Raw genomic sequence first — 24692 nt, 5'->3', positions numbered from 1 at the left:
GGTTCAAAAAGGTCAATGGAACTTGGGATTCCCAGCCAGTCTCCCATGCTGGTACTTGCCAAGCCTTAGCTTAGAATGGGCGTTGACAGCAGCTGTTCAATTTGAACCTTCTTTTACTATCTCATAGAGAAACTAACACAATTTTCAGGTTCAAAAAGGTCAACAGAACTTGGGATTCCCAGCCAGTCTCCCATGCTGGTACTTGCCAAGCCTTAAGCTGCAACGCTGCTGCGATCTGACGAGAGCAGGCACATTCAGCTTAGAATGGCTGTTGACAGCAGCTGTTCAATTTGAACCTTCTTTTACTATCTCATAGAGAAACTAACACAATTTTCAGGCTCAAAAAGGTCAACGGAACTTAGGATTCCCAGCCAGTCTCCCATGCTGGTACATGCCAAGCCTTAAGCTGCATTGCTGCTGCGATCTGACGAGAGCAGGCACATTCAGCTTAGAATGGCCGTTGACAGCAGCTGTTCAGTTTGAACCTTCTTTTACTATCTCATAGAGAAACTAACACAATTTTCAGGTTCAAAAAGGTCAACAGAACTTGGGATTCCCAGCCAGTCTCCCATGCTGGTACTTGCCAAGCCTTAAGCTGCATTGCTGCTGCGATCTGACGAGAGCAGGCACATTCAGCTTAGAATGGCCGTTGACAGCAGCTGTTCAATTTGAACCTTCTTTTACTATCTCATAGAGAAACTAACACAATTTTCAGGTTCAAAAAGGTCAACAGAACTTGGGATTCCCAGCCAGTCTCCCATGCTGGTTTTTGCCAAGCCTTAAGCTGCATTGCTGCTGCGATCTGACGAGAGCAGGCACATTCAGCTTAGAATGGCCGTTGACAGCAGCTGTTCAATTTGAACCTTCTTTTACCATCTTTGACAGAGAAACTAACAATTTTCAGGTTCAAAAAGGTCAACGGAACTTGGGATTCCCAGCCAGTCTCCCATGCTGGTACTTGCCAAGCCTTAAGCTGCATTGCTGCTGCGATCTGACGAGAGCAGGCACATTCAGCTTAGAATGGCCGTTGACAGCAGCTGCCTAATTTCTACTTTGTTTTACTATCTCATAGAGATACACAATTTTCAGGTTCAAAAAGGTCAAGAGAACTTGGGATTCCCAGCCAGACTCCCATGCTGGTACTTGCCAAGCCTTAAGCTGCAACGCTGCTGCGATCTGACAAGAACATGCACATTCAGCTTAGAATGGCAGTTGACAGCAGCTGTTCAATTTGAACCTTCTTTTACTATCTCATAGAGAAACTAACACAATTTTCAGGTTCAAAAAGTCAATGGAACTTGGGATTCCCAGCCAGTCTCCCATGCTGGTACTTGCCAAGCCTTAAGCTGCATTGCTGCTGCGTTCTGACGAGAGCAGGCACATTCAGCTTAGAATGGCCGTTGACAGCAGCTGTTCAATTTGAACCTTCTTTTACCATCTTTGACAGAGAAACTAACAATTTTCAGGTTCAAAAAGGGCAACAGAACGTGGGATTTCCAGCCAGTCTCCCATGCTGGTACTTGCCAAGCCTTAAGCTGCATTGCTGCTGCGATCTGACGAGAGCAGGCACATTCAGCTTAGAATGGCCGTTGACAGCAGCTGCCTAATTTCTACTTTCTTTTACTATCTCATAGAGAAACTAACACAATTTTCAGGTTCAAAAAGGTCAACAGAACTTGGGATTCCCAAGCAGTCTCCCATGCTGGTACTTGCCAAGCCTTAAGCTGCAACGCTGCTGCGATCTGACAAGAGCATGCACATTCAGCTTAGAATGGCCGTTGACAGCAGCTGTTCAATTTGAACCTTCTTTTACTATCTCATAGAGAAACTAACACATTTTCAGGTTCAAAAAGGTCAACGGAACTTGGGATTCCCAGCCAGTCTCCCATGCTGGTACTTGCCAAGACTTAAGCTGCATTGCTGCTGCGATCTGATGAGAGCAGGCACATTCAGCTTAGAATGGCCGTTGACAGCAGCTGTTCAATTTGAACCTTCTTTTACTATCTCATAGAGAAACTAACTCAATTTTCAGGTTCAAAAAGGTCAATGGAACTTGGGATTCCCAGCCAGTCTCCCATGCTGGTACTTGCCAAGCCTTAGCTTAGAATGGGCGTTGACAGCAGCTGTTCAATTTGAACCTTCTTTTACTATCTCATAGAGAAACTAACACAATTTTCAGGTTCAAAAAGGTCAACGGAGCTTGGGATTCCCAGCCAGTCTCCCATGCTGGTACTTGCCAAGCCTTAAGCTGCATTGCTGCTGCGATCTGACGAGAGCAGGCACATTCAGCTTAGAATGGCCGTTGACAGCAGCTGTTCAATTTGAACCTTCTTTTACTATCTCATAGAGAAACTAATACAATTTTCAGGTTCAAAAAGGTCAACAGAACTTGGGATTCCCAGCCAGTCTCCCATGCTGGTACTTGCCAAGCCTTAAGCTGCATTGCTGCTGCGATCTGACGAGAGCAGGCACATTCAGCTTAGAATGGCCGTTGACAGCAGCTGTTCAATTTGAACCTTCTTTTACTATCTCATAGAGAAACTAACACAATTTTCAGGTTCAAAAAGGTCAATGGAACTTGGGATTCCCTGCCAGTCTCCCATGCTGGTACTTGCCAAGCCTTAAGCTGCATTGCTGCTGCGATCTGACGAGAGCAGGCACATTCAGCTTAGAATGGCCATTGACAGCAGCTGTTCAATTTGAACCTTCTTTTACTATCTCATAGAGAAACTAACACAATTTTCAGGTTCAAAAAGGTCAACAGAACTTGGGATTCCCAGTCAGTCTCCCATGCTGGTACTTGCCAAGCCTTAAGCTGCATCGCTGCTGCGATCTGACAAGAGCACACACATTTAGCTTAGAAGGGCCGTTGACAGCAGCTGTTCAATTTGAACCTTCTTTTACTATCTCATAGAGAAACTAACACAATTTTCAGGTTCAAAAAGGTCAACAGAACTTGGGATTCCCAGCCAGTCTCCCATGCTGGTACTTGCCAAGCCTTAAGCTGCATTGCTGCTGCGATCTGACGAGAGCAGGCACATTCAGCTTAGAATGGCCGTTGACAGCAGCTGTTCAATTTGAACCTTCTTTTACTATCTCATAGAGAAAATAACACAATTTTCAGGTTCAAAAAGGTCAACGGAACGTGGGATTCCCAGCCAGTCTCCCATGCTGGTACTTGCCAAGCCTTAAGCTGCATTGCTGCTGCGATCTGACGAGAGCAGGCACATTCAGCTTAGAATGGCCGTTGACAGCAGCTGCCTAATTTCTACTTTCTTTTACTATCTCATAGAGAAACTAACACAATTTTCAGGTTCAAAAAGGTCAACAGAACTTGGGATTCCCAGCCAGTCTCCCATGCTGGTACTTGCCAAGCCTTAAGCTGCAACGCTGCTGCGATCTGACAAGAGCATGCACATTCAGCTTAGAATGGCCGTTGACAGCAGCTGTTCAATTTGAACCTTCTTTTACTATCTCATAGAGAAACTAACACATTTTCAGGTTCAAAAAGGTCAACGGAACTTGGGATTCCCAGCCAGTCTCCCATGCTGGTACTTGCCAAGCCTTAAGCTGCAACGCTGCTGCGATCTGACAAGAGCATGCACATTCAGCTTAGAATGGCCGTTGACAGCAGCTGTTCAATTTGAACCTTCTTTTACTATCTCATAGAGAAACTAACTCAATTTTCAGGTTCAAAAAGGTCAATGGAACTTGGGATTCCCAGCCAGTCTCCCATGCTGGTACTTGCCAAGCCTTAGCTTAGAATGGGCGTTGACAGCAGCTGTTCAATTTTAACCTTCTTTTACTATCTCATAGAGAAACTAACACAATTTTCAGGTTCAAAAAGGTCAACAGAACTTGGGATTCCCAGCCAGTCTCCCATGCTGGTACTTGCCAAGCCTTAAGCTGCAACGCTGCTGCAATCTGACGAGAGCAGGCACATTCAGCTTAGAATGGCCGTTGACAGCAGCTGTTCAATTTGAACCTTCTTTTACTATCTCATAGAGAAACTAACACAATTTTCAGGCTCAAAAAGGTCAACGGAACTTAGGATTCCCAGCCAGTCTCCCATGCTGGTACATGCCAAGCCTTAAGCTGCATTGCTGCTGCGATCTGACGAGAGCAGGCACATTCAGCTTAGAATGGCCGTTGACAGCAGCTGTTCAGTTTGAACCTTCTTTTACTATCTCATAGAGAAACTAACACAATTTTCAGGTTCAAAAAGGTCAACAGAACTTGGGATTCCCAGCCAGTCTCCCATGCTGGTACTTGCCAAGCCTTAAGCTGCATTGCTGCTGCGATCTGACGAGAGCAGGCACATTCAGCTTAGAATGGCCGTTGACAGCAGCTGTTCAATTTGAACCTTCTTTTACTATCTCATAGAGAAACTAACACAATTTTCAGGTTCAAAAAGGTCAACAGAACTTGGGATTCCCAGCCAGTCTCCCATGCTGGTTTTTGCCAAGCCTTAAGCTGCATTGCTGCTGCGATCTGACGAGAGCAGGCACATTCAGCTTAGAATGGCCGTTGACAGCAGCTGTTCAATTTGAACCTTCTTTTACCATCTTTGACAGAGAAACTAACAATTTTCAGGTTCAAAAAGGTCAACGGAACTTGGGATTCCCAGCCAGTCTCCCATGCTGGTACTTGCCAAGCCTTAAGCTGCATTGCTGCTGCGATCTGACGAGAGCAGGCACATTCAGCTTAGAATGGCCGTTGACAGCAGCTGCCTAATTTCTACTTTCTTTTACTATCTCATAGAGAAACTAACACAATTTTCAGGTTCAAAAAGGTCAAGAGAACTTGGGATTCCCAGCCAGACTCCCATGCTGGTACTTGCCAAGCCTTAAGCTGCAACGCTGCTGCGATCTGACAAGAGCATGCACATTCAGCTTAGAATGGCAGTTGACAGCAGCTGTTCAATTTGAACCTTCTTTTACTATCTCATAGAGAAACTAACACAATTTTCAGGTTCAAAAAGTCAATGGAACTTGGGATTCCCAGCCAGTCTCCCATGCTGGTACTTGCCAAGCCTTAAGCTGCATTGCTGCTGCGATCTGACGAGAGCAGGCGCATTCAGCTTAGAATGGCCGTTGACAGCAGCTGTTCAATTTGAACCTTCTTTTACTATCTCATAGAGAAACTAACACAATTTTCAGGTTAAAAAAAGGTCAACGGAACTTATGATTCCCAGCCAGTCTCCCATGCTGGTACTTGCCAAGCCTTAAGCTGCATTGCTGCTGCGATCTGACGAGAGCAGGCACATTCAGCTTAGAATGGCCGTTGACAGCAGCTGTTCAATTTGAACCTTCTTTTACTATCTCATAGAGAAACTAACACAATTTTCAGGTTCAAAAAGGTCAACGGAACTTGGGACTCCCAGCCAGTCTCCCATGCTGGTACTTGCCAAGCCTTAAGCTGCATTGCTGCTGCGATCTGACGAGAGCAGGCACATTAAGCTTAGTAGAATGGCCGTTGACAGCAGTTGTTCAATTTGAACCTTCTTTTACTATCTCATAGAGAAACTAACACGATTTTCAGGTTCAAAAATGTCAACAGAACTTGGGATTCCCAGCCAGTCTCCCATGCTGGTACTTGCAAAGCCTTAAGCTGCATTGCTGCTGCGATCTGACCAGAGCATGCACATTCAGCTTAGAATGGCTGTTGACAGCAGCTGTTCAATTTGAACCTTCTTTTACTATCTCATAGAGAAACTAACACAATTTTCAGGTTCAAAAAGGTCAACGGAACTTGGGATTCCCAGCTAGTCTCCCATGCTGGTACTTGCCAAGCCTTAAGCTGCATTGCTGCTGCGATCTGACGAGAGCAGGCACATTCAGCTTAGAATGGCCGTTGACAGCAACTGTTCAATTTGAACCTTATTTTACTACCTCATAGAGAAACTAACACAATTTTCAGGTTCAAAAAGGTCAACAGAACTTAGGATTCCCAGCCAGTCTCCCATGCTGGTACTTGCCAAGCCTTAAGCTGCATTGCTGCTGCGATCTGACGAGAGCAGGCACATTCAGCTTAGAATGGCCGTTGACAGCAGCTGTTCAATTTGAACCTTCTTTTACTATCTCATAGAGAAACTAACACAATTTTCAGGTTCAAAAAAGTCAACGGAACTTGGGACTCCCAGCCAGTCTCCCATGCTGGTACTTGCCAAGCCTTAAGCTGCATTGCTGCTGCGATCTGACGAGAGCAGGCACATTAAGCTTAGTAGAATGGCCGTTGACAGCAGTTGTTCAATTTGAACCTTCTTTTACTATCTCATAGAGAAACTAACACGATTTTCAGGTTCAAAAATGTCAACAGAACTTGGGATTCCCAGCCAGTCTCCCATGCTGGTACTTGCAAAGCCTTAAGCTGCATTGCTGCTGCGATCTGACCAGAGCATGCACATTCAGCTTAGAATGGCTGTTGACAGCAGCTGTTCAATTTGAACCTTCTTTTACTATCTCATAGAGAAACTAACACAATTTTCAGGTTCAAAAAGGTCAATGGAACTTGGGATTCCCAGCTAGTCTCCCATGCTGGTACTTGCCAAGCCTTAAGCTGCATTGCTGCTGCGATCTGACAAGAGCATGCACATTCAGCTTAGAATGGCTGTTGACAGCAGCTGTTCAATTTGAACCTTCTTTTACTATCTCATAGAGAAACTAACTCAATTTTCAGGTTCAAAAAGGTCAATGGAACTTGGGATTCCCAGCCAGTCTCCCATGCTGGTACTTGCCAAGCCTTAGCTTAGAATGGGCGTTGACAGCAGCTGTTCAATTTGAACCTTCTTTTACTATCTCATAGAGAAACTAACACAATTTTCAGGTTCAAAAAGGTCAACGGAACTTGGGATTCCCAGCCAGTCTCCCATGCTGGTACTTGCCAAACCTTAAGCTGCATTGCTGCTGCGATCTGACGAGAGCAGGCACATTCAGCTTAGAATGGCCGTTGACAGCAGCTGTTCAATTTGAACCTTCTTTTACCATCTTTGACAGAGAAACTAACAATTTTCAGGTTCAAAAAGGTCAACAGAACATGGGATTCCCAGCCAGTCTCCCATGCTGGTACTTGCCAAGCCTTAAGCTGCATTGCTGCTGCGATCTGACGAGAGCAGGCACATTCAGCTTAGAATGGCCGTTGACAGCAGCTGCCTAATTTCTACTTTCTTTTACTATCTCATAGAGAAACTAACACAATTTTCAGGTTCAAAAAGGTCAACAGAACTTGGGATTCCCAGGCAGTCTCCCATGCTGGTACTTGCCAAGCCTTAAGCTGCAACGCTGCTGCGATTTGACAAGAGCATGCACATTCAGCTTAGAATGGCCGTTGACAGCAGCTGTTCAATTTGAACCTTCTTTTACTATCTCATAGAGAAACTAACACATTTTCAGGTTCAAAAAGGTCAACGGAACTTGGGATTCCCAGCCAGTCTCCCATGCTGGTACTTGCCAAGCCTTAAGCTGCATTGCTGCTGCGATCTGATGAGAGCAGGCACATTCAGCTTAGAATGGCCGTTGACAGCAGCTGTTCAATTTGAACCTTCTTTTACTATCTCATAGAGAAACTAACTCAATTTTCAGGTTCAAAAAGGTCAATGGAACTTGGGATTCCCAGCCAGTCTCCCATGCTGGTACTTGCCAAGCCTTAGCTTAGAATGGGCGTTGACAGCAGCTGTTCAATTTGAACCTTCTTTTACTATCTCATAGAGAAACTAACACAATTTTCAGGTTCAAAAAGGTCAACGGAACTTGGGATTCCCAGCCAGTCTGCCATGCTGGTACTTGCCAAGCCTTAAGCTGCATTGCTGCTGCGATCTGACGAGAGCAGGCACATTCAGCTTAGAATGGCCGTTGACAGCAGCTGTTCAATTTGAACCTTCTTTTACTATCTCATAGAGAAACTAATACAATTTTCAGGTTCAAAAAGGTCAACAGAACTTGGGATTCCCAGCCAGTCTCCCATGCTGGTACTTGCCAAGCCTTAAGCTGCATTGCTGCTGCGATCTGACGAGAGCAGGCACATTCAGCTTAGAATGGCCGTTGACAGCAGCTGTTCAATTTGAACCTTCTTTTACTATCTCATAGAGAAACTAACACAATTTTCAGGTTCAAAAAGGTCAATGGAACTTGGGATTCCCTGCCAGTCTCCCATGCTGGTACTTGCCAAGCCTTAAGCTGCATTGCTGCTGCGATCTGACAAGAGCACACACATTCAGCTTAGAAGGGCCGTTGACAGCAGCTGTTCAATTTGAACCTTCTTTTACTATCTCATAGAGAAACTAACACAATTTTCAGGTTCAAAAAGGTCAACAGAACTTGGGATTCCCAGCCAGTCTCCCATGCTGGTACTTGCCAAGCCTTAAGCTGCATTGCTGCTGCGATCTGACGAGAGCAGGCACATTCAGCTTAGAATGGCCGTTGACAGCAGCTGTTCAATTTGAACCTTCTTTTACTATCTCATAGAGAAACTAACACAATTTTCAGGTTCAAAAAGGTCAACAGAACTTGGGATTCCCAGCCAGTCTCCCATGCTGGTACTTGCCAAACCTTAAGCTGCATTGCTGCTGCGATCTGACGAGAGCAGGCACATTCAGCTTAATATGGCCGTTGACAGCAGCTGTTCAATTTGAACCTTCTTTTACCATCTTTGACAGAGAAACTAACAATTTTCAGGTTCAAAAAGGTCAACGGAACGTGGGATTCCCAGCCAGTCTCCCATGCTGGTACTTGCCAAGCCTTAAGCTGCATTGCTGCTGCGATCTGACGAGAGCAGGCACATTCAGCTTAGAATGGCCGTTGACAGCAGCTGCCTAATTTCTACTTTCTTTTACTATCTCATAGAGAAACTAACACAATTTTCAGGTTCAAAAAGGTCAACAGAACTTGGGATTCCCGGCCAGTCTCCCATGCTGGTACTTGCCAAGCCTTAAGCTGCAACGCTGCTGCGATCTGACAAGAGCATGCACATTCAGCTTAGAATGGCCGTTGACAGCAGCTGTTCAATTTGAACCTTCTTTTACTATCTCATAGAGAAACTAACACATTTTCAGGTTCAAAAAGGTCAACGGAACTTGGGATTCCCAGCCAGTCTCCCATGCTGGTACTTGCCAAGCCTTAAGCTGCAACGCTGCTGCGATCTGACAAGAGCATGCACATTCAGCTTAGAATGGCCGTTGACAGCAGCTGCTCAATTTGAACCTTCTTTTACTATCTCATAGAGAAACTAACTCAATTTTCAGGTTCAAAAAGGTCAATGGAACTTGGGATTCCCAGCCAGTCTCCCATGCTGGTACTTGCCAAGCCTTAGCTTAGAATGGGCGTTGACAGCAGCTGTTCAATTTGAACCTTCTTTTACTATCTCATAGAGAAACTAACACAATTTTCAGGTTCAAAAAGGTCAACAGAACTTGGGATTCCCAGCCAGTCTCCCATGCTGGTACTTGCCAAACCTTAAGCTGCATTGCTGCTGCGTTCTGACGAGAGCAGGCACATTCAGCTTAGAATGGCCGTTGACAGCAGCTGTTCAATTTGAACCTTCTTTTACCATCTTTGACAGAGAAACTAACAATTTTCAGGTTCAAAAAGGTCAACAGAACGTGGGATTTCCAGCCAGTCTCCCATGCTGGTACTTGCCAAGCCTTAAGCTGCATTGCTGCTGCGATCTGACGAGAGCAGGCACATTCAGCTTAGAATGGCCGTTGACAGCAGCTGCCTAATTTCTACTTTCTTTTACTATCTCATAGAGAAACTAACACAATTTTCAGGTTCAAAAAGGTCAACAGAACTTGGGATTCCCAAGCAGTCTCCCATGCTGGTACTTGCCAAGCCTTAAGCTGCAACGCTGCTGCGATCTGACAAGAGCATGCACATTCAGCTTAGAATGGCCGTTGACAGCAGCTGTTCAATTTGAACCTTCTTTTACTATCTCATAGAGAAACTAACACATTTTCAGGTTCAAAAAGGTCAACGGAACTTGGGATTCCCAGCCAGTCTCCCATGCTGGTACTTGCCAAGCCTTAAGCTGCATTGCTGCTGCGATCTGATGAGAGCAGGCACATTCAGCTTAGAATGGCCGTTGACAGCAGCTGTTCAATTTGAACCTTCTTTTACTATCTCATAGAGAAACTAACTCAATTTTCAGGTTCAAAAAGGTCAATGGAACTTGGGATTCCCAGCCAGTCTCCCATGCTGGTACTTGCCAAGCCTTAGCTTAGAATGGGCGTTGACAGCAGCTGTTCAATTTGAACCTTCTTTTACTATCTCATAGAGAAACTAACACAATTTTCAGGTTCAAAAAGGTCAACGGAACTTGGGATTCCCAGCCAGTCTCCCATGCTGGTACTTGCCAAGCCTTAAGCTGCATTGCTGCTGCGATCTGACGAGAGCAGGCACATTCAGCTTAGAATGGCCGTTGACAGCAGCTGTTCAATTTGAACCTTCTTTTACTATCTCATAGAGAAACTAATACAATTTTCAGGTTCAAAAAGGTCAACAGAACTTGGGATTCCCAGCCAGTCTCCCATGCTGGTACTTGCCAAGCCTTAAGCTGCATTGCTGCTGCGATCTGACGAGAGCAGGCACATTCAGCTTAGAATGGCCGTTGACAGCAGCTGTTCAGTTTGAACCTTCTTTTACTATCTCATAGAGAAACTAACACAATTTTCAGGTTCAAAAAGGTCAACAGAACTTGGGATTCCCAGCCAGTCTCCCATGCTGGTACTTGCCAAGCCTTAAGCTGCATTGCTGCTGCGATCTGACGAGAGGAGGCACATTCAGCTTAGAATGGCCGTTGACAGCAGCTGTTCAATTTGAACCTTCTTTTACTATCTCATAGAGAAACTAACACAATTTTCAGGTTCAAAAAGGTCAACAGAACTTGGGATTCCCAGCCAGTCTCCCATGCTGGTTTTTGCCAAGCCTTAAGCTGCATTGCTGCTGCGATCTGACGATAGCAGGCACATTCAGCTTAGAATGGCCGTTGACAGCAGCTGTTCAATTTGAACCTTCTTTTACCATCTTTGACAGAGAAACTAACAATTTTCAGGTTCAAAAAGGTCAACGGAACTTGGGATTCCCAGCCAGTCTCCCATGCTGGTACTTGCCAAGCCTTAAGCTGCATTGCTGCTGCGATCTGACGAGAGCAGGCACATTCAGCTTAGAATGGCCGTTGACAGCAGCTGCCTAATTTCTACTTTGTTTTACTATCTCATAGAGAAACTAACACAATTTTCAGGTTCAAAAAGGTCAAGAGAACTTGGGATTCCCAGCCAGACTCCCATGCTGGTACTTGCCAAGCCTTAAGCTGCAACGCTGCTGCGATCTGACAAGAGCATGCACATTCAGCTTAGAATGGCAGTTGACAGCAGCTGTTCAATTTGAACCTTCTTTTACTATCTCATAGAGAAACTAACACAATTTTCAGGTTCAAAAAGTCAATGGAACTTGGGATTCCCAGCCAGTCTCCCATGCTGGTACTTGCCAAGCCTTAAGCTGCATTGCTGCTGCGTTCTGACGAGAGCAGGCACATTCAGCTTAGAATGGCCGTTGACAGCAGCTGTTCAATTTGAACCTTCTTTTACCATCTTTGACAGAGAAACTAACAATTTTCAGGTTCAAAAAGGGCAACAGAACGTGGGATTCCCAGCCAGTCTCCCATGCTGGTACTTGCCAAGCCTTAAGCTGCATTGCTGCTGCGATCTGACGAGAGCAGGCACATTCAGCTTAGAATGGCCGTTGACAGCAGCTGCCTAATTTCTACTTTCTTTTACTATCTCATAGAGAAACTAACACAATTTTCAGGTTCAAAAAGGTCAACAGAACTTGGGATTCCCAAGCAGTCTCCCATGCTGGTACTTGCCAAGCCTTAAGCTGCAACGCTGCTGCGATCTGACAAGAGCATGCACATTCAGCTTAGAATGGCCGTTGACAGCAGCTGTTCAATTTGAACCTTCTTTTACTATCTCATAGAGAAACTAACACATTTTCAGGTTCAAAAAGGTCAACGGAACTTGGGATTCCCAGCCAGTCTCCCATGCTGGTACTTGCCAAGCCTTAAGCTGCATTGCTGCTGCGATCTGATGAGAGCAGGCACATTCAGCTTAGAATGGCCGTTGACAGCAGCTGTTCAATTTGAACCTTCTTTTACTATCTCATAGAGAAACTAACTCAATTTTCAGGTTCAAAAAGGTCAATGGAACTTGGGATTCCCAGCCAGTCTCCCATGCTGGTACTTGCCAAGCCTTAGCTTAGAATGGGCGTTGACAGCAGCTGTTCAATTTGAACCTTCTTTTACTATCTCATAGAGAAACTAAAACAATTTTCAGGTTCAAAAAGGTCAACGGAACTTGGGATTCCCAGCCAGTCTCCCATGCTGGTACTTGCCAAGCCTTAAGCTGCATTGCTGCTGCGATCTGACGAGAGCAGGCACATTCAGCTTAGAATGGCCGTTGACAGCAGCTGTTCAATTTGAACCTTCTTTTACTATCTCATAGAGAAACTAATACAATTTTCAGGTTCAAAAAGGTCAACAGAACTTGGGATTCCCAGCCAGTCTCCCATGCTGGTACTTGCCAAGCCTTAAGCTGCATTGCTGCTGCGATCTGACGAGAGCAGGCACATTCAGCTTAGAATGGCCGTTGACAGCAGCTGTTCAATTTGAACCTTCTTTTACTATCTCATAGAGAAACTAACACAATTTTCAGGTTCAAAAAGGTCAATGGAACTTGGGATTCCCTGCCAGTCTCCCATGCTGGTACTTGCCAAGCCTTAAGCTGCATTGCTGCTGCGATCTGACGAGAGCAGGCACATTCAGCTTAGAATGGCCATTGACAGCAGCTGTTCAATTTGAACCTTCTTTTACTATCTCATAGAGAAACTAACACAATTTTCAGGTTCAAAAAGGTCAACAGAACTTGGGATTCCCAGTCAGTCTCCCATGCTGGTACTTGCCAAGCCTTAAGCTGCATCGCTGCTGCGATCTGACAAGAGCACACACATTCAGCTTAGAAGGGCCGTTGACAGCAGCTGTTCAATTTGAACCTTCTTTTACTATCTCATAGAGAAACTAACACAATTTTCAGGTTCAAAAAGGTCAACAGAACTTGGGATTCCCAGCCAGTCTCCCATGCTGGTACTTGCCAAGCCTTAAGCTGCATTGCTGCTGCGATCTGACGAGAGCAGGCACATTCAGCTTAGAATGGCCGTTGACAGCAGCTGTTCAATTTGAACCTTCTTTTACTATCTCATAGAGAAAATAACACAATTTTCAGGTTCAAAAAGGTCAACAGAACTTGGGATTTCCAGCCAGTCTCCCATGCTGGTACTTGCCAAACCTTAAGCTGCATTGCTGCTGCGATCTGACGAAAGCAGGCACATTCAGCTTAATATGGCCGTTGACAGCAGCTGTTCAATTTGAACCTTCTTTTACCATCTTTGACAGAGAAACTAACAATTTTCAGGTTCAAAAAGGTCAACGGAACGTGGGATTCCCAGCCAGTCTCCCATGCTGGTACTTGCCAAGCCTTAAGCTGCATTGCTGCTGCGATCTGACGAGAGCAGGCACATTCAGCTTAGAATGGCCGTTGACAGCAGCTGCCTAATTTCTACTTTCTTTTACTATCTCATAGAGAAACTAACACAATTTTCAGGTTCAAAAAGGTCAACAGAACTTGGGATTCCCAGCCAGTCTCCCATGCTGGTACTTGCCAAGCCTTAAGCTGCATTGCTGCTGCGATCTGACGAGAGCAGGCACATTCAGCTTAGAATGGCCGTTGACAGCAGCTGTTCAATTTGAACCTTCTTTTACTATCTCATAGAGAAACTAACACAATTTTCAGGTTCAAAAAGGTCAATGGAACTTGGGATTCCCTGCCAGTCTCCCATGCTGGTACTTGCCAAGCCTTAAGCTGCATTGCTGCTGCGATCTGACGAGAGCAGGCACATTCAGCTTAGAATGGCCATTGACAGCAGCTGTTCAATTTGAACCTTCTTTTACTATCTCATAGAGAAACTAACACAATTTTCAGGTTCAAAAAGGTCAACAGAACTTGGGATTCCCAGTCAGTCTCCCATGCTGGTACTTGCCAAGCCTTAAGCTGCATCGCTGCTGCGATCTGACAAGAGCACACACATTCAGCTTAGAAGGGCCGTTGACAGCAGCTGTTCAATTTGAACCTTCTTTTACTATCTCATAGAGAAACTAACACAATTTTCAGGTTCAAAAAGGTCAACAGAACTTGGGATTCCCAGCCAGTCTCCCATGCTGGTACTTGCCAAGCCTTAAGCTGCATTGCTGCTGCGATCTGACGAGAGCAGGCACATTCAGCTTAGAATGGCCGTTGACAGCAGCTGTTCAATTTGAACCTTCTTTTACTATCTCATAGAGAAAATAACACAATTTTCAGGTTCAAAAAGGTCAACAGAACTTGGGATTTCCAGCCAGTCTCCCATGCTGGTACTTGCCAAACCTTAAGCTGCATTGCTGCTGCGATCTGACGAAAGCAGGCACATTCAGCTTAATATGGCCGTTGACAGCAGCTGTTCAATTTGAACCTTCTTTTACCATCTTTGACAGAGAAACTAACAATTTTCAGGTTCAAAAAGGTCAACGGAACGTGGGATTCCCAGCCAGTCTCCCATGCTGGTACTTGCCAAGCCTTAAGCTGCATTGCTGCTGCGATCTGACGAGAGCAGGCACATTCAGCTTAGAATGGCCGTTGACAGCAGCTGCCTAATTTCTACTTTCTTTTACTATCTCATAGAGAAACTAACACAATTTTCAGGTTCAAAAAGGTCAACAGAACTTGGGATTCCCAGCCAGTCTCCCATGCTGGTACTTGCCAAGCCTTAAGCTGCAACGCTGCTGCGATCTGACAAGAGCATGCACATTCAGCTTAGAATGGCCGTTGACAACAGCTGTTCAATTTGAACCTTCTTTTACTATCTCATAGAGAAACTAACACATTTTCAGGTTCAAAAAGGTCAACGGAACTTGGGATTCCCAGCCAGTCTCCCATGCTGGTACTTGCCAAGCCTTAAGCTGCAACGCTGCTGCGATCTGACAAGAGCATGCACATTCAGCTTAGAATGGCCATTGACAGCAGCTGTTCAATTTGAACCTTCTTTTACTATCTCATAGAGAAACTAACTCAATTTTCAGGTTCAAAAAGGTCAATGGAACTTGGGATTCCCAGCCAGTCTCCCATGCTGGTACTTGCCAAGCCTTAGCTTAGAATGGGCGTTGACAGCAGCTGTTCAATTTTAACCTTCTTTTACTATCTCATAGAGAAACTAACACAATTTTCAGGTTCAAAAAGGTCAACAGAACTTGGGATTCCCAGCCAGTCTCCCATGCTGGTACTTGCCAAGCCTTAAGCTGCAACGCTGCTGCGATCTGACGAGAGCAGGCACATTCAGCTTAGAATGGCCGTTGACAGCAGCTGTTCAATTTGAACCTTCTTTTACTATCTCATAGAGAAACTAACACAATTTTCAGGCTCAAAAAGGTCAACGGAACTTGGGATTCCCAGCCAGTCTCCCATGCTGGTACATGCCAAGCCTTAAGCTGCATTGCTGCTGCGATCTGACGAGAGCAGGCACATTCAGCTTAGAATGGCCGTTGACAGCAGCTGTTCAGTTTGAACCTTCTTTTACTATCTCATAGAGAAACTAACACAATTTTCAGGTTCAAAAAGGTCAACAGAACTTGGGATTCCCAGCCAGTCTCCCATGCTGGTACTTGCCAAGCCTTAAGCTGCATTGCTGCTGCGATCTGACGAGAGCAGGCACATTCAGCTTAGAATGGCCGTTGACAGCAGCTGTTCAATTTGAACCTTCTTTTACTATCTCATAGAGAAACTAACACAATTTTCAGGTTCAAAAAGGTCAACAGAACTTGGGATTCCCAGCCAGTCTCCCATGCTGGTTTTTGCCAAGCCTTAAGCTGCATTGCTGCTGCGATCTGACGAGAGCAGGCACATTCAGCTTAGAATGGCCGTTGACAGCAGCTGTTCAATTTGAACCTTCTTTTACCATCTTTGACAGAGAAACTAACAATTTTCAGGTTCAAAAAGGTCAACGGAACTTGGGATTCCCAGCCAGTCTCCCATGCTGGTACTTGCCAAGCCTTAAGCTGCATTGCTGCTGCGATCTGACGAGAGCAGGCACATTCAGCTTAGAATGGCCGTTGACAGCAGCTGCCTAATTTCTACTTTGTTTTACTATCTCATAGAGAAACTAACACAATTTTCAGGTTCAAAAAGGTCAAGAGAACTTGGGATTCCCAGCCAGACTCCCATGCTGGTACTTGCCAAGCCTTAAGCTGCAACGCTGCTGCGATCTGACAAGAGCATGCACATTCAGCTTAGAATGGCAGTTGACAGCAGCTGTTCAATTTGAACCTTCTTTTACTATCTCATAGAGAAACTAACACAATTTTCAGGTTCAAAAAGTCAATGGAACTTGGGATTCCCAGCCAGTCTCCCATGCTGGTACTTGCCAAGCCTTAAGCTGCATTGCTGCTGCGATCTGACGAGAGCAGGCGCATTCAGCTTAGAATGGCCGTTGACAGCAGCTGTTCAATTTGAACCTTCTTTTACTATCTCATAGAGAAACTAACACAATTTTCTGGTTAAAAAAAGGTCAACGGAACTTATGATTCCCAGCCAGTCTCCCATGCTGGTACTTGCCAAGCCTTAAGCTGCATTGCTGCTGCGATCTGACGAGAGCAGGCACATTCAGCTTAGAATGGCCGTTGACAGCAGCTGTTCAATTTGAACCTTCTTTTACTATCTCATAGAGAAACTAACACAATTTTCAGGTTCAAAAAGGTCAACGGAACTTGGGACTCCCAGCCAGTCTCCCATGCTGGTACTTGCCAAGCCTTAAGCTGCATTGCTGCTGCGATCTGACGAGAGCAGGCACATTAAGCTTAGTAGAATGGCCGTTGACAGCAGTTGTTCAATTTGAACCTTCTTTTACTATCTCATAGAGAAACTAACACGATTTTCAGGTTCAAAAATGTCAACAGAACTTGGGATTCCCAGCCAGTCTCCCATGCTGGTACTTGCAAAGCCTTAAGCTGCATTGCTGCTGCGATCTGACCAGAGCATGCACATTCAGCTTAGAATGGCTGTTGACAGCAGCTGTTCAATTTGAACCTTCTTTTACTATCTCATAGAGAAACTAACATAATTTTCAGGTTCAAAAAGGTCAACGGAACTTGGGATTCCCAGCTAGTCTCCCATGCTGGTACTTGCCAAGCCTTAAGCTGCATTGCTGCTGCGATCTGACGAGAGCAGGCACATTCAGCTTAGAATGGCCGTTGACAGCAACTGTTCAATTTGAACCTTATTTTACTACCTCATAGAGAAACTAACACAATTTTCAGGTTCAAAAAGGTCAACAGAACTTAGGATTCCCAGCCAGTCTCCCATGCTGGTACTTGCCAAGCCTTAAGCTGCATTGCTGCTGCGATCTGACGAGAGCAGGCACATTCAGCTTAGAATGGCCGTTGACAGCAGCTGTTCAATTTGAACCTTCTTTTACTATCTCATAGAGAAACTAACACAATTTTCAGGTTCAAAAAGGTCAACGGAACTTGGGACTCCCAGCCAGTCTCCCATGCTGGTACTTGCCAAGCCTTAAGCTGCATTGCTGCTGCGATCTGACGAGAGCAGGCACATTAAGCTTAGTAGAATGGCCGTTGACAGCAGTTGTTCAATTTGAACCTTCTTTTACTATCTCATAGAGAAACTAACACGATTTTCAGGTTCAAAAAGGTCAATGGAACTTGGGATTCCCAGCTAGTCTCCCATGCTGGTACTTGCCAAGCCTTAAGCTGCATTGCTGCTGCGATCTGACAAGAGCATGCACATTCAGCTTAGAATGGCTGTTGACAGCAGCTGTTCAATTTGAACCTTCTTTTACTATCTCATAGAGAAACTAACTCAATTTTCAGGTTCAAAAAGGTCAATGGAACTTGGGATTCCCAGCCAGTCTCCCATGCTGGTACTTGCCAAGCCTTAGCTTAGAATGGGCGTTGACAGCAGCTGTTCAATTTGAACCTTCTTTTACTATCTCATAGAGAAACTAACACAATTTTCAGGTTCAAAAAGGTCAACGGAACTTGGGATTCCCAGCCAGTCTCCCATGCTGGTACTTGCCAAACCTTAAGCTGCATTGCTGCTGCGATCTGACGAGAGCAGGCACATTCAGCTTAGAATGGCCGTTGACAGCAGCTGTTCAATTTGAACCTTCTTTTACCATCTTTGACAGAGAAACTAACAATTTTCAGGTTCAAAAAGGTCAACAGAACATGGGATTCCCAGCCAGTCTCCCATGCTGGTACTTGCCAAGCCTTAAGCTGCATTGCTGCTGCGATCTGACGAGAGCAGGCACATTCAGCTTAGAATGGCCGTTGACAGCAGCTGCCTAATTTCTACTTTCTTTTACTATCTCATAGAGAAACTAACACAATTTTCAGGTTCAAAAAGGTCAACAGAACTTGGGATTCCCAGGCAGTCTCCCATGCTGGTACTTGCCAAGCCTTAAGCTGCAACGCTGCTGCGATCTGACAAGAGCATGCACATTCAGCTTAGAATGGCCGTTGACAGCAGCTGTTCAATTTGAACCTTCTTTTACTATCTCATAGAGAAACTAACACATTTTCAGGTTCAAAAAGGTCAACGGAACTTGGGATTCCCAGCCAGTCTCCCATGCTGGTACTTGCCAAGCCTTAAGCTGCATTGCTGCTGCGATCTGATGAGAGCAGGCACATTCAGCTTAGAATGGCCGTTGACAGCAGCTGTTCAATTTGAACCTTCTTTTACTATCTCATAGAGAAACTAACTCAATTTTCAGGTTCAAAAAGGTCAACAGAACTTGGGATTCCCAGCCAGTCTCCCATGCTGGTACTTGCCAAGCCTTAGCTTAGAATGGGCGTTGACAGCAGCTGTTCAATTTGAACCTTCTTTTACTATCTCATAGAGAAACTAACACAATTTTCAGGTTCAAAAAGGTCAACGGAACTTGGGATTCCCAGCCAGTCTGCCATGCTGGTACTTGCCAAGCCTTAAGCTGCATTGCTGCTGCGATCTGACGAGAGCAGGCACATTCAGCTTAGAATGGCCGTTGACAGCAGCTGTTCAATTTGAACCTTCTTTTACTATCTCATAGAGAAACTAATACAATTTTCAGGTTCAAAAAGGTCAACAGAACTTGGGATTCCCAGCCAGTCTCCCATGCTGGTACTTGCCAAGCCTTAAGCTGCATTGCTGCTGCGATCTGACGAGAGCAGGCACATTCAGCTTAGAATGGCCGTTGACAGCAGCTGTTCAATTTGAACCTTCTTTTACTATCTCATAGAGAAACTAACACAATTTTCAGGTTCAAAAAGGTCAATGGAACTTGGGATTCCCTGCCAGTCTCCCATGCTGGTACTTGCCAAGCCTTAAGCTGCATTGCTGCTGCGATCTGACAAGAGCACACACATTCAGCTTAGAAGGGCCGTTGACAGCAGCTGTTCAATTTGAACCTTCTTTTACTATCTCATAGAGAAACTAACACAATTTTCAGGTTCAAAAAGGTCAACAGAACTTGGGATTCCCAGCCAGTCTCCCATGCTGGTACTTGCCAAGCCTTAAACTGCATTGCTGCTGCGATCTGACGAGAGCAGGCACATTCAGCTTAGAATGGCCGTTGACAGCAGCTGTTCAATTTGAACCTTCTTTTACTATCTCATAGAGAAACTAACACAATTTTCAGGTTCAAAAAGGTCAACAGAACTTGGGATTCCCAGCCAGTCTCCCATGCTGGTACTTGCCAAACCTTAAGCTGCATTGCTGCTGCGATCTGACGAGAGCAGGCACATTCAGCTTAATATGGCCGTTGACAGCAGCTGTTCAATTTGAACCTTCTTTTACCATCTTTGACAGAGAAACTAACAATTTTCAGGTTCAAAAAGGTCAACGGAACGTGGGATTCCCAGCCAGTCTCCCATGCTGGTACTTGCCAAGCCTTAAGCTGCATTGCTGCTGCGATCTGACGAGAGCAGGCACATTCAGCTTAGAATGGCCGTTGACAGCAGCTGCCTAATTTCTACTTTCTTTTACTATCTCATAGAGAAACTAACACAATTTTCAGGTTCAAAAAGGTCAACAGAACTTGGGATTCCCAGCCAGTCTCCCATGCTGGTACTTGCCAAGCCTTAAGCTGCAACGCTGCTGCGATCTGACAAGAGCATGCACATTCAGCTTAGAATGGCCGTTGACAGCAGCTGTTCAATTTGAACCTTCTTTTACTATCTCATAGAGAAACTAACACATTTTCAGGTTCAAAAAGGTCAACGGAACTTGGGATTCCCAGCCAGTCTCCCATGCTGGTACTTGCCAAGCCTTAAGCTGCAACGCTGCTGCGATCTGACAAGAGCATGCACATTCAGCTTAGAATGGCCGTTGACAGCAGCTGTTCAATTTGAACCTTCTTTTACTATCTCATAGAGAAACTAACTCAATTTTCAGGTTCAAAAAGGTCAATGGAACTTGGGATTCCCAGCCAGTCTCCCATGCTGGTACTTGCCAAGCCTTAGCTTAGAATGGGCGTTGACAGCAGCTGTTCAATTTGAACCTTCTTTTACTATCTCATAGAGAAACTAACACAATTTTCAGGTTCAAAAAGGTCAACAGAACTTGGGATTCCCAGCCAGTCTCCCATGCTGGTACTTGCCAAACCTTAAGCTGCATTGCTGCTGCGTTCTGACGAGAGCAGGCACATTCAGCTTAGAATGGCCGTTGACAGCAGCTGTTCAATTTGAACCTTCTTTTACCATCTTTGACAGAGAAACTAACAATTTTCAGGTTCAAAAAGGTCAACAGAACGTGGGATTTCCAGCCAGTCTCCCATGCTGGTACTTGCCAAGCCTTAAGCTGCATTGCTGCTGCGATCTGACGAGAGCAGGCACATTCAGCTTAGAATGGCCGTTGACAGCAGCTGCCTAATTTCTACTTTCTTTTACTATCTCATAGAGAAACTAACACAATTTTCAGGTTCAAAAAGGTCAACAGAACTTGGGATTCCCAAGCAGTCTCCCATGCTGGTACTTGCCAAGCCTTAAGCTGCAACGCTGCTGCGATCTGACAAGAGCATGCACATTCAGCTTAGAATGGCCGTTGACAGCAGCTGTTCAATTTGAACCTTCTTTTACTATCTCATAGAGAAACTAACACATTTTCAGGTTCAAAAAGGTCAACGGAACTTGGGATTCCCAGCCAGTCTCCCATGCTGGTACTTGCCAAGCCTTAAGCTGCATTGCTGCTGCGATCTGATGAGAGCAGGCACATTCAGCTTAGAATGGCCGTTGACAGCAGCTGTTCAATTTGAACCTTCTTTTACTATCTCATAGAGAAACTAACTCAATTTTCAGGTTCAAAAAGGTCAATGGAACTTGGGATTCCCAGCCAGTCTCCCATGCTGGTACTTGCCAAGCCTTAGCTTAGAATGGGCGTTGACAGCAGCTGTTCAATTTGAACCTTCTTTTACTATCTCATAGAGAAACTAACACAATTTTCAGGTTCAAAAAGGTCAACGGAACTTGGGATTCCCAGCCAGTCTCCCATGCTGGTACTTGCCAAGCCTTAAGCTGCATTGCTGCTGCGATCTGACGAGAGCAGGCACATTCAGCTTAGAATGGCCGTTGACAGCAGCTGTTCAATTTGAACCTTCTTTTACTATCTCATAGAGAAACTAATACAATTTTCAGGTTCAAAAAGGTCAACAGAACTTGGGATTCCCAGCCAGTCTCCCATGCTGGTACTTGCCAAGCCTTAAGCTGCATTGCTGCTGCGATCTGACGAGAGCAGGCACATTCAGCTTAGAATGGCCGTTGACAGCAGCTGTTCAATTTGAACCTTCTTTTACTATCTCATAGAGAAACTAACACAATTTTCAGGTTCAAAAAGGTCAATGGAACTTGGGATTCCCTGCCAGTCTCCCATGCTGGTACTTGCCAAGCCTTAAGCTGCATTGCTGCTGCGATCTGACGAGAGCAGGCACATTCAGCTTAGAATGGCCATTGACAGCAGCTGTTCAATTTGAACCTTCTTTTACTATCTCATAGAGAAACTAACACAATTTTCAGGTTCAAAAAGGTCAACAGAACTTGGGATTCCCAGTCAGTCTCCCATGCTGGTACTTGCCAAGCCTTAAGCTGCATCGCTGCTGCGATCTGACAAGAGCACACACATTCAGCTTAGAAGGGCCGTTGACAGCAGCTGTTCAATTTGAACCTTCTTTTACTATCTCATAGAGAAACTAACACAATTTTCAGGTTCAAAAAGGTCAACAGAACTTGGGATTCCCAGCCAGTCTCCCATGCTGGTACTTGCCAAGCCTTAAGCTGCATTGCTGCTGCGATCTGACGAGAGCAGGCACATTCAGCTTAGAATGGCCGTTGACAGCAGCTGTTCAATTTGAACCTTCTTTTACTATCTCATAGAGAAACTAACACAATTTTCAGGTTCAAAAAGGTCAACAGAACTTGGGATTTCCAGCCAGTCTCCCATGCTGGTACTTGCCAAACCTTAAGCTGCATTGCTGCTGCGATCTGACGAAAGCAGGCACATTCAGCTTAATATGGCCGTTGACAGCAGCTGTTCAATTTGAACCTTCTTTTACCATCTTTGACAGAGAAACTAACAATTTTCAGGTTCAAAAAGGTCAATGGAACGTGGGATTCCCAGCCAGTTTCCCATGCTGGTACTTGCCAAGCCTTAAGCTGCATTGCTGCTGCGATCTGACGAGAGCAGGCACATTCAGCTTAGAATGGCCGTTGACAGCAGCTGCCTAATTTCTACTTTCTTTTACTATCTCATAGAGAAACTAACACAATTTTCAGGTTCAAAAAGGTCAACAGAACTTGGGATTCCCAGCCAGTCTCCCATGCTGGTACTTGCCAAGCCTTAAGCTGCAACGCTGCTGCGATCTGACAAGAGCATGCACATTCAGCTTAGAATGGCCGTTGACAGCAGCTGTTCAATTTGAACCTTCTTTTACTATCTCATAGAGAAACTAACACATTTTCAGGTTCAAAAAGGTCAACGGAACTTGGGATTCCCAGCCAGTCTCCCATGCTGGTACTTGCCAAGCCTTAAGCTGCAACGCTGCTGCGATCTGACAAGAGCATGCACATTCAGCTTAGAATGGCCGTTGACAGCAGCTGTTCAATTTGAACCTTCTTTTACTATCTCATAGAGAAACTAACTCAATTTTCAGGTTCAAAAAGGTCAATGGAACTTGGGATTCCCAGCCAGTCTCCCATGCTGGTACTTGCCAAGCCTTAGCTTAGAATGGGCGTTGACAGCAGCTGTTCAATTTGAACCTTCTTTTACTATCTCATAGAGAAACTAACACAATTTTCAGGTTCAAAAAGGTCAACAGAACTTGGGATTCCCAGCCAGTCTCCCATGCTGGTACTTGCCAAGCCTTAAGCTGCAACGCTGCTGCGATCTGACGAGAGCAGGCACATTCAGCTTAGAATGGCTGTTGACAGCAGCTGTTCAATTTGAACCTTCTTTTACTATCTCATAGAGAAACTAACACAATTTTCAGGCTCAAAAAGGTCAACGGAACTTAGGATTCCCAGCCAGTCTCCCATGCTGGTACATGCCAAGCCTTAAGCTGCATTGCTGCTGCGATCTGACGAGAGCAGGCACATTCAGCTTAGAATGGCCGTTGACAGCAGCTGTTCAGTTTGAACCTTCTTTTACTATCTCATAGAGAAACTAACACAATTTTCAGGTTCAAAAAGGTCAACAGAACTTGGGATTCCCAGCCAGTCTCCCATGCTGGTACTTGCCAAGCCTTAAGCTGCATTGCTGCTGCGATCTGACGAGAGCAGGCACATTCAGCTTAGAATGGCCGTTGACAGCAGCTGTTCAATTTGAACCTTCTTTTACTATCTCATAGAGAAACTAACACAATTTTCAGGTTCAAAAAGGTCAACAGAACTTGGGATTCCCAGCCAGTCTCCCATGCTGGTTTTTGCCAAGCCTTAAGCTGCATTGCTGCTGCGATCTGACGAGAGCAGGCACATTCAGCTTAGAATGGCCGTTGACAGCAGCTGTTCAATTTGAACCTTCTTTTACCATCTTTGACAGAGAAACTAACAATTTTCAGGTTCAAAAAGGTCAACGGAACTTGGGATTCCCAGCCAGTCTCCCATGCTGGTACTTGCCAAGCCTTAAGCTGCATTGCTGCTGCGATCTGACGAGAGCAGGCACATTCAGCTTAGAATGGCCGTTGACAGCAGCTGCCTAATTTCTACTTTGTTTTACTATCTCATAGAGAAACTAACACAATTTTCAGGTTCAAAAAGGTCAAGAGAACTTGGGATTCCCAGCCAGACTCCCATGCTGGTACTTGCCAAGCCTTAAGCTGCAACGCTGCTGCGATCTGACAAGAGCATGCACATTCAGCTTAGAATGGCAGTTGACAGCAGCTGTTCAATTTGAACCTTCTTTTACTATCTCATAGAGAAACTAACACAATTTTCAGGTTCAAAAAGTCAATGGAACTTGGGATTCCCAGCCAGTCTCCCATGCTGGTACTTGCCAAGCCTTAAGCTGCATTGCTGCTGCGATCTGACGAGAGCAGGCGCATTCAGCTTAGAATGGCCGTTGACAGCAGCTGTTCAATTTGAAC

The 24692-nt window shown here is 45.1% G+C and overlaps 74 pseudogenes; all 74 read right to left on the bottom strand.

Moving 5' to 3' along the window:
- Positions 1-157: 157 nt before the first annotated feature.
- LOC140093127 (5S ribosomal RNA) lies at positions 158-276 on the bottom strand (annotated as a pseudogene).
- Positions 277-346: 70 nt separating this feature from the next.
- LOC140091872 (5S ribosomal RNA) lies at positions 347-465 on the bottom strand (annotated as a pseudogene).
- Positions 466-535: 70 nt separating this feature from the next.
- LOC140079612 (5S ribosomal RNA) lies at positions 536-654 on the bottom strand (annotated as a pseudogene).
- Positions 655-913: 259 nt separating this feature from the next.
- On the bottom strand, positions 914-1032 carry LOC140098853 (5S ribosomal RNA; annotated as a pseudogene).
- Positions 1033-1286: 254 nt separating this feature from the next.
- On the bottom strand, positions 1287-1405 carry LOC140086023 (5S ribosomal RNA; annotated as a pseudogene).
- A 447-nt stretch (positions 1406-1852) lies between these two features.
- On the bottom strand, positions 1853-1971 carry LOC140084822 (5S ribosomal RNA; annotated as a pseudogene).
- Positions 1972-2188: 217 nt separating this feature from the next.
- LOC140083619 (5S ribosomal RNA) lies at positions 2189-2307 on the bottom strand (annotated as a pseudogene).
- A 70-nt stretch (positions 2308-2377) lies between these two features.
- LOC140079610 (5S ribosomal RNA) lies at positions 2378-2496 on the bottom strand (annotated as a pseudogene).
- Positions 2497-2566: 70 nt separating this feature from the next.
- Positions 2567-2685, bottom strand: LOC140088450 (5S ribosomal RNA; annotated as a pseudogene).
- Positions 2686-2944: 259 nt separating this feature from the next.
- LOC140079608 (5S ribosomal RNA) lies at positions 2945-3063 on the bottom strand (annotated as a pseudogene).
- Positions 3064-3133: 70 nt separating this feature from the next.
- On the bottom strand, positions 3134-3252 carry LOC140088607 (5S ribosomal RNA; annotated as a pseudogene).
- A 594-nt stretch (positions 3253-3846) lies between these two features.
- On the bottom strand, positions 3847-3965 carry LOC140098329 (5S ribosomal RNA; annotated as a pseudogene).
- Positions 3966-4035: 70 nt separating this feature from the next.
- LOC140091871 (5S ribosomal RNA) lies at positions 4036-4154 on the bottom strand (annotated as a pseudogene).
- Positions 4155-4224: 70 nt separating this feature from the next.
- Positions 4225-4343, bottom strand: LOC140079607 (5S ribosomal RNA; annotated as a pseudogene).
- Positions 4344-4602: 259 nt separating this feature from the next.
- LOC140098852 (5S ribosomal RNA) lies at positions 4603-4721 on the bottom strand (annotated as a pseudogene).
- Positions 4722-4979: 258 nt separating this feature from the next.
- Positions 4980-5098, bottom strand: LOC140084005 (5S ribosomal RNA; annotated as a pseudogene).
- A 71-nt stretch (positions 5099-5169) lies between these two features.
- On the bottom strand, positions 5170-5288 carry LOC140093009 (5S ribosomal RNA; annotated as a pseudogene).
- A 451-nt stretch (positions 5289-5739) lies between these two features.
- On the bottom strand, positions 5740-5858 carry LOC140085083 (5S ribosomal RNA; annotated as a pseudogene).
- A 70-nt stretch (positions 5859-5928) lies between these two features.
- LOC140086777 (5S ribosomal RNA) lies at positions 5929-6047 on the bottom strand (annotated as a pseudogene).
- A 787-nt stretch (positions 6048-6834) lies between these two features.
- Positions 6835-6953, bottom strand: LOC140086253 (5S ribosomal RNA; annotated as a pseudogene).
- Positions 6954-7023: 70 nt separating this feature from the next.
- On the bottom strand, positions 7024-7142 carry LOC140087732 (5S ribosomal RNA; annotated as a pseudogene).
- Positions 7143-7400: 258 nt separating this feature from the next.
- On the bottom strand, positions 7401-7519 carry LOC140099467 (5S ribosomal RNA; annotated as a pseudogene).
- A 217-nt stretch (positions 7520-7736) lies between these two features.
- Positions 7737-7855, bottom strand: LOC140088076 (5S ribosomal RNA; annotated as a pseudogene).
- Positions 7856-7925: 70 nt separating this feature from the next.
- Positions 7926-8044, bottom strand: LOC140079606 (5S ribosomal RNA; annotated as a pseudogene).
- A 259-nt stretch (positions 8045-8303) lies between these two features.
- Positions 8304-8422, bottom strand: LOC140079605 (5S ribosomal RNA; annotated as a pseudogene).
- Positions 8423-8492: 70 nt separating this feature from the next.
- Positions 8493-8611, bottom strand: LOC140089454 (5S ribosomal RNA; annotated as a pseudogene).
- Positions 8612-8681: 70 nt separating this feature from the next.
- LOC140088606 (5S ribosomal RNA) lies at positions 8682-8800 on the bottom strand (annotated as a pseudogene).
- A 594-nt stretch (positions 8801-9394) lies between these two features.
- Positions 9395-9513, bottom strand: LOC140084880 (5S ribosomal RNA; annotated as a pseudogene).
- A 70-nt stretch (positions 9514-9583) lies between these two features.
- Positions 9584-9702, bottom strand: LOC140098115 (5S ribosomal RNA; annotated as a pseudogene).
- A 258-nt stretch (positions 9703-9960) lies between these two features.
- LOC140099454 (5S ribosomal RNA) lies at positions 9961-10079 on the bottom strand (annotated as a pseudogene).
- Positions 10080-10296: 217 nt separating this feature from the next.
- LOC140098850 (5S ribosomal RNA) lies at positions 10297-10415 on the bottom strand (annotated as a pseudogene).
- A 70-nt stretch (positions 10416-10485) lies between these two features.
- LOC140079604 (5S ribosomal RNA) lies at positions 10486-10604 on the bottom strand (annotated as a pseudogene).
- Positions 10605-10674: 70 nt separating this feature from the next.
- On the bottom strand, positions 10675-10793 carry LOC140097270 (5S ribosomal RNA; annotated as a pseudogene).
- Positions 10794-11052: 259 nt separating this feature from the next.
- Positions 11053-11171, bottom strand: LOC140098842 (5S ribosomal RNA; annotated as a pseudogene).
- A 258-nt stretch (positions 11172-11429) lies between these two features.
- Positions 11430-11548, bottom strand: LOC140086022 (5S ribosomal RNA; annotated as a pseudogene).
- A 70-nt stretch (positions 11549-11618) lies between these two features.
- LOC140095822 (5S ribosomal RNA) lies at positions 11619-11737 on the bottom strand (annotated as a pseudogene).
- Positions 11738-11995: 258 nt separating this feature from the next.
- Positions 11996-12114, bottom strand: LOC140099442 (5S ribosomal RNA; annotated as a pseudogene).
- A 217-nt stretch (positions 12115-12331) lies between these two features.
- Positions 12332-12450, bottom strand: LOC140098830 (5S ribosomal RNA; annotated as a pseudogene).
- A 70-nt stretch (positions 12451-12520) lies between these two features.
- LOC140079603 (5S ribosomal RNA) lies at positions 12521-12639 on the bottom strand (annotated as a pseudogene).
- Positions 12640-12709: 70 nt separating this feature from the next.
- On the bottom strand, positions 12710-12828 carry LOC140088449 (5S ribosomal RNA; annotated as a pseudogene).
- A 259-nt stretch (positions 12829-13087) lies between these two features.
- LOC140079602 (5S ribosomal RNA) lies at positions 13088-13206 on the bottom strand (annotated as a pseudogene).
- Positions 13207-13465: 259 nt separating this feature from the next.
- On the bottom strand, positions 13466-13584 carry LOC140088605 (5S ribosomal RNA; annotated as a pseudogene).
- Positions 13585-13654: 70 nt separating this feature from the next.
- Positions 13655-13773, bottom strand: LOC140079601 (5S ribosomal RNA; annotated as a pseudogene).
- Positions 13774-13843: 70 nt separating this feature from the next.
- LOC140088448 (5S ribosomal RNA) lies at positions 13844-13962 on the bottom strand (annotated as a pseudogene).
- Positions 13963-14221: 259 nt separating this feature from the next.
- On the bottom strand, positions 14222-14340 carry LOC140079600 (5S ribosomal RNA; annotated as a pseudogene).
- A 259-nt stretch (positions 14341-14599) lies between these two features.
- Positions 14600-14718, bottom strand: LOC140088604 (5S ribosomal RNA; annotated as a pseudogene).
- Positions 14719-15312: 594 nt separating this feature from the next.
- Positions 15313-15431, bottom strand: LOC140092269 (5S ribosomal RNA; annotated as a pseudogene).
- Positions 15432-15501: 70 nt separating this feature from the next.
- LOC140084644 (5S ribosomal RNA) lies at positions 15502-15620 on the bottom strand (annotated as a pseudogene).
- A 70-nt stretch (positions 15621-15690) lies between these two features.
- Positions 15691-15809, bottom strand: LOC140079598 (5S ribosomal RNA; annotated as a pseudogene).
- Positions 15810-16068: 259 nt separating this feature from the next.
- On the bottom strand, positions 16069-16187 carry LOC140098818 (5S ribosomal RNA; annotated as a pseudogene).
- A 258-nt stretch (positions 16188-16445) lies between these two features.
- On the bottom strand, positions 16446-16564 carry LOC140084003 (5S ribosomal RNA; annotated as a pseudogene).
- Positions 16565-16635: 71 nt separating this feature from the next.
- On the bottom strand, positions 16636-16754 carry LOC140093008 (5S ribosomal RNA; annotated as a pseudogene).
- A 451-nt stretch (positions 16755-17205) lies between these two features.
- Positions 17206-17324, bottom strand: LOC140085072 (5S ribosomal RNA; annotated as a pseudogene).
- Positions 17325-17394: 70 nt separating this feature from the next.
- Positions 17395-17513, bottom strand: LOC140086776 (5S ribosomal RNA; annotated as a pseudogene).
- A 598-nt stretch (positions 17514-18111) lies between these two features.
- On the bottom strand, positions 18112-18230 carry LOC140086250 (5S ribosomal RNA; annotated as a pseudogene).
- Positions 18231-18300: 70 nt separating this feature from the next.
- Positions 18301-18419, bottom strand: LOC140087731 (5S ribosomal RNA; annotated as a pseudogene).
- Positions 18420-18677: 258 nt separating this feature from the next.
- On the bottom strand, positions 18678-18796 carry LOC140099430 (5S ribosomal RNA; annotated as a pseudogene).
- A 217-nt stretch (positions 18797-19013) lies between these two features.
- On the bottom strand, positions 19014-19132 carry LOC140088075 (5S ribosomal RNA; annotated as a pseudogene).
- Positions 19133-19202: 70 nt separating this feature from the next.
- LOC140079597 (5S ribosomal RNA) lies at positions 19203-19321 on the bottom strand (annotated as a pseudogene).
- A 259-nt stretch (positions 19322-19580) lies between these two features.
- LOC140084806 (5S ribosomal RNA) lies at positions 19581-19699 on the bottom strand (annotated as a pseudogene).
- A 70-nt stretch (positions 19700-19769) lies between these two features.
- LOC140089453 (5S ribosomal RNA) lies at positions 19770-19888 on the bottom strand (annotated as a pseudogene).
- A 70-nt stretch (positions 19889-19958) lies between these two features.
- Positions 19959-20077, bottom strand: LOC140088602 (5S ribosomal RNA; annotated as a pseudogene).
- A 594-nt stretch (positions 20078-20671) lies between these two features.
- On the bottom strand, positions 20672-20790 carry LOC140084879 (5S ribosomal RNA; annotated as a pseudogene).
- Positions 20791-20860: 70 nt separating this feature from the next.
- On the bottom strand, positions 20861-20979 carry LOC140098113 (5S ribosomal RNA; annotated as a pseudogene).
- A 258-nt stretch (positions 20980-21237) lies between these two features.
- On the bottom strand, positions 21238-21356 carry LOC140099418 (5S ribosomal RNA; annotated as a pseudogene).
- Positions 21357-21573: 217 nt separating this feature from the next.
- LOC140098806 (5S ribosomal RNA) lies at positions 21574-21692 on the bottom strand (annotated as a pseudogene).
- Positions 21693-21762: 70 nt separating this feature from the next.
- Positions 21763-21881, bottom strand: LOC140079596 (5S ribosomal RNA; annotated as a pseudogene).
- A 70-nt stretch (positions 21882-21951) lies between these two features.
- On the bottom strand, positions 21952-22070 carry LOC140088447 (5S ribosomal RNA; annotated as a pseudogene).
- Positions 22071-22329: 259 nt separating this feature from the next.
- Positions 22330-22448, bottom strand: LOC140079595 (5S ribosomal RNA; annotated as a pseudogene).
- Positions 22449-23420: 972 nt separating this feature from the next.
- Positions 23421-23539, bottom strand: LOC140093125 (5S ribosomal RNA; annotated as a pseudogene).
- Positions 23540-23609: 70 nt separating this feature from the next.
- LOC140091870 (5S ribosomal RNA) lies at positions 23610-23728 on the bottom strand (annotated as a pseudogene).
- A 70-nt stretch (positions 23729-23798) lies between these two features.
- LOC140079594 (5S ribosomal RNA) lies at positions 23799-23917 on the bottom strand (annotated as a pseudogene).
- Positions 23918-24176: 259 nt separating this feature from the next.
- Positions 24177-24295, bottom strand: LOC140098794 (5S ribosomal RNA; annotated as a pseudogene).
- Positions 24296-24553: 258 nt separating this feature from the next.
- LOC140084002 (5S ribosomal RNA) lies at positions 24554-24672 on the bottom strand (annotated as a pseudogene).
- Positions 24673-24692: the final 20 nt, after the last annotated feature.

This window comes from Engystomops pustulosus, chromosome 9 (genome assembly GCF_040894005.1).
Source record: "Engystomops pustulosus chromosome 9, aEngPut4.maternal, whole genome shotgun sequence".
Classification (NCBI taxonomy): Eukaryota; Metazoa; Chordata; class Amphibia; order Anura; family Leptodactylidae; genus Engystomops; species Engystomops pustulosus.
Note: the sequence above shows the minus strand (reverse complement) of the source record. Positions and strands in the feature narration are given on the sequence as shown.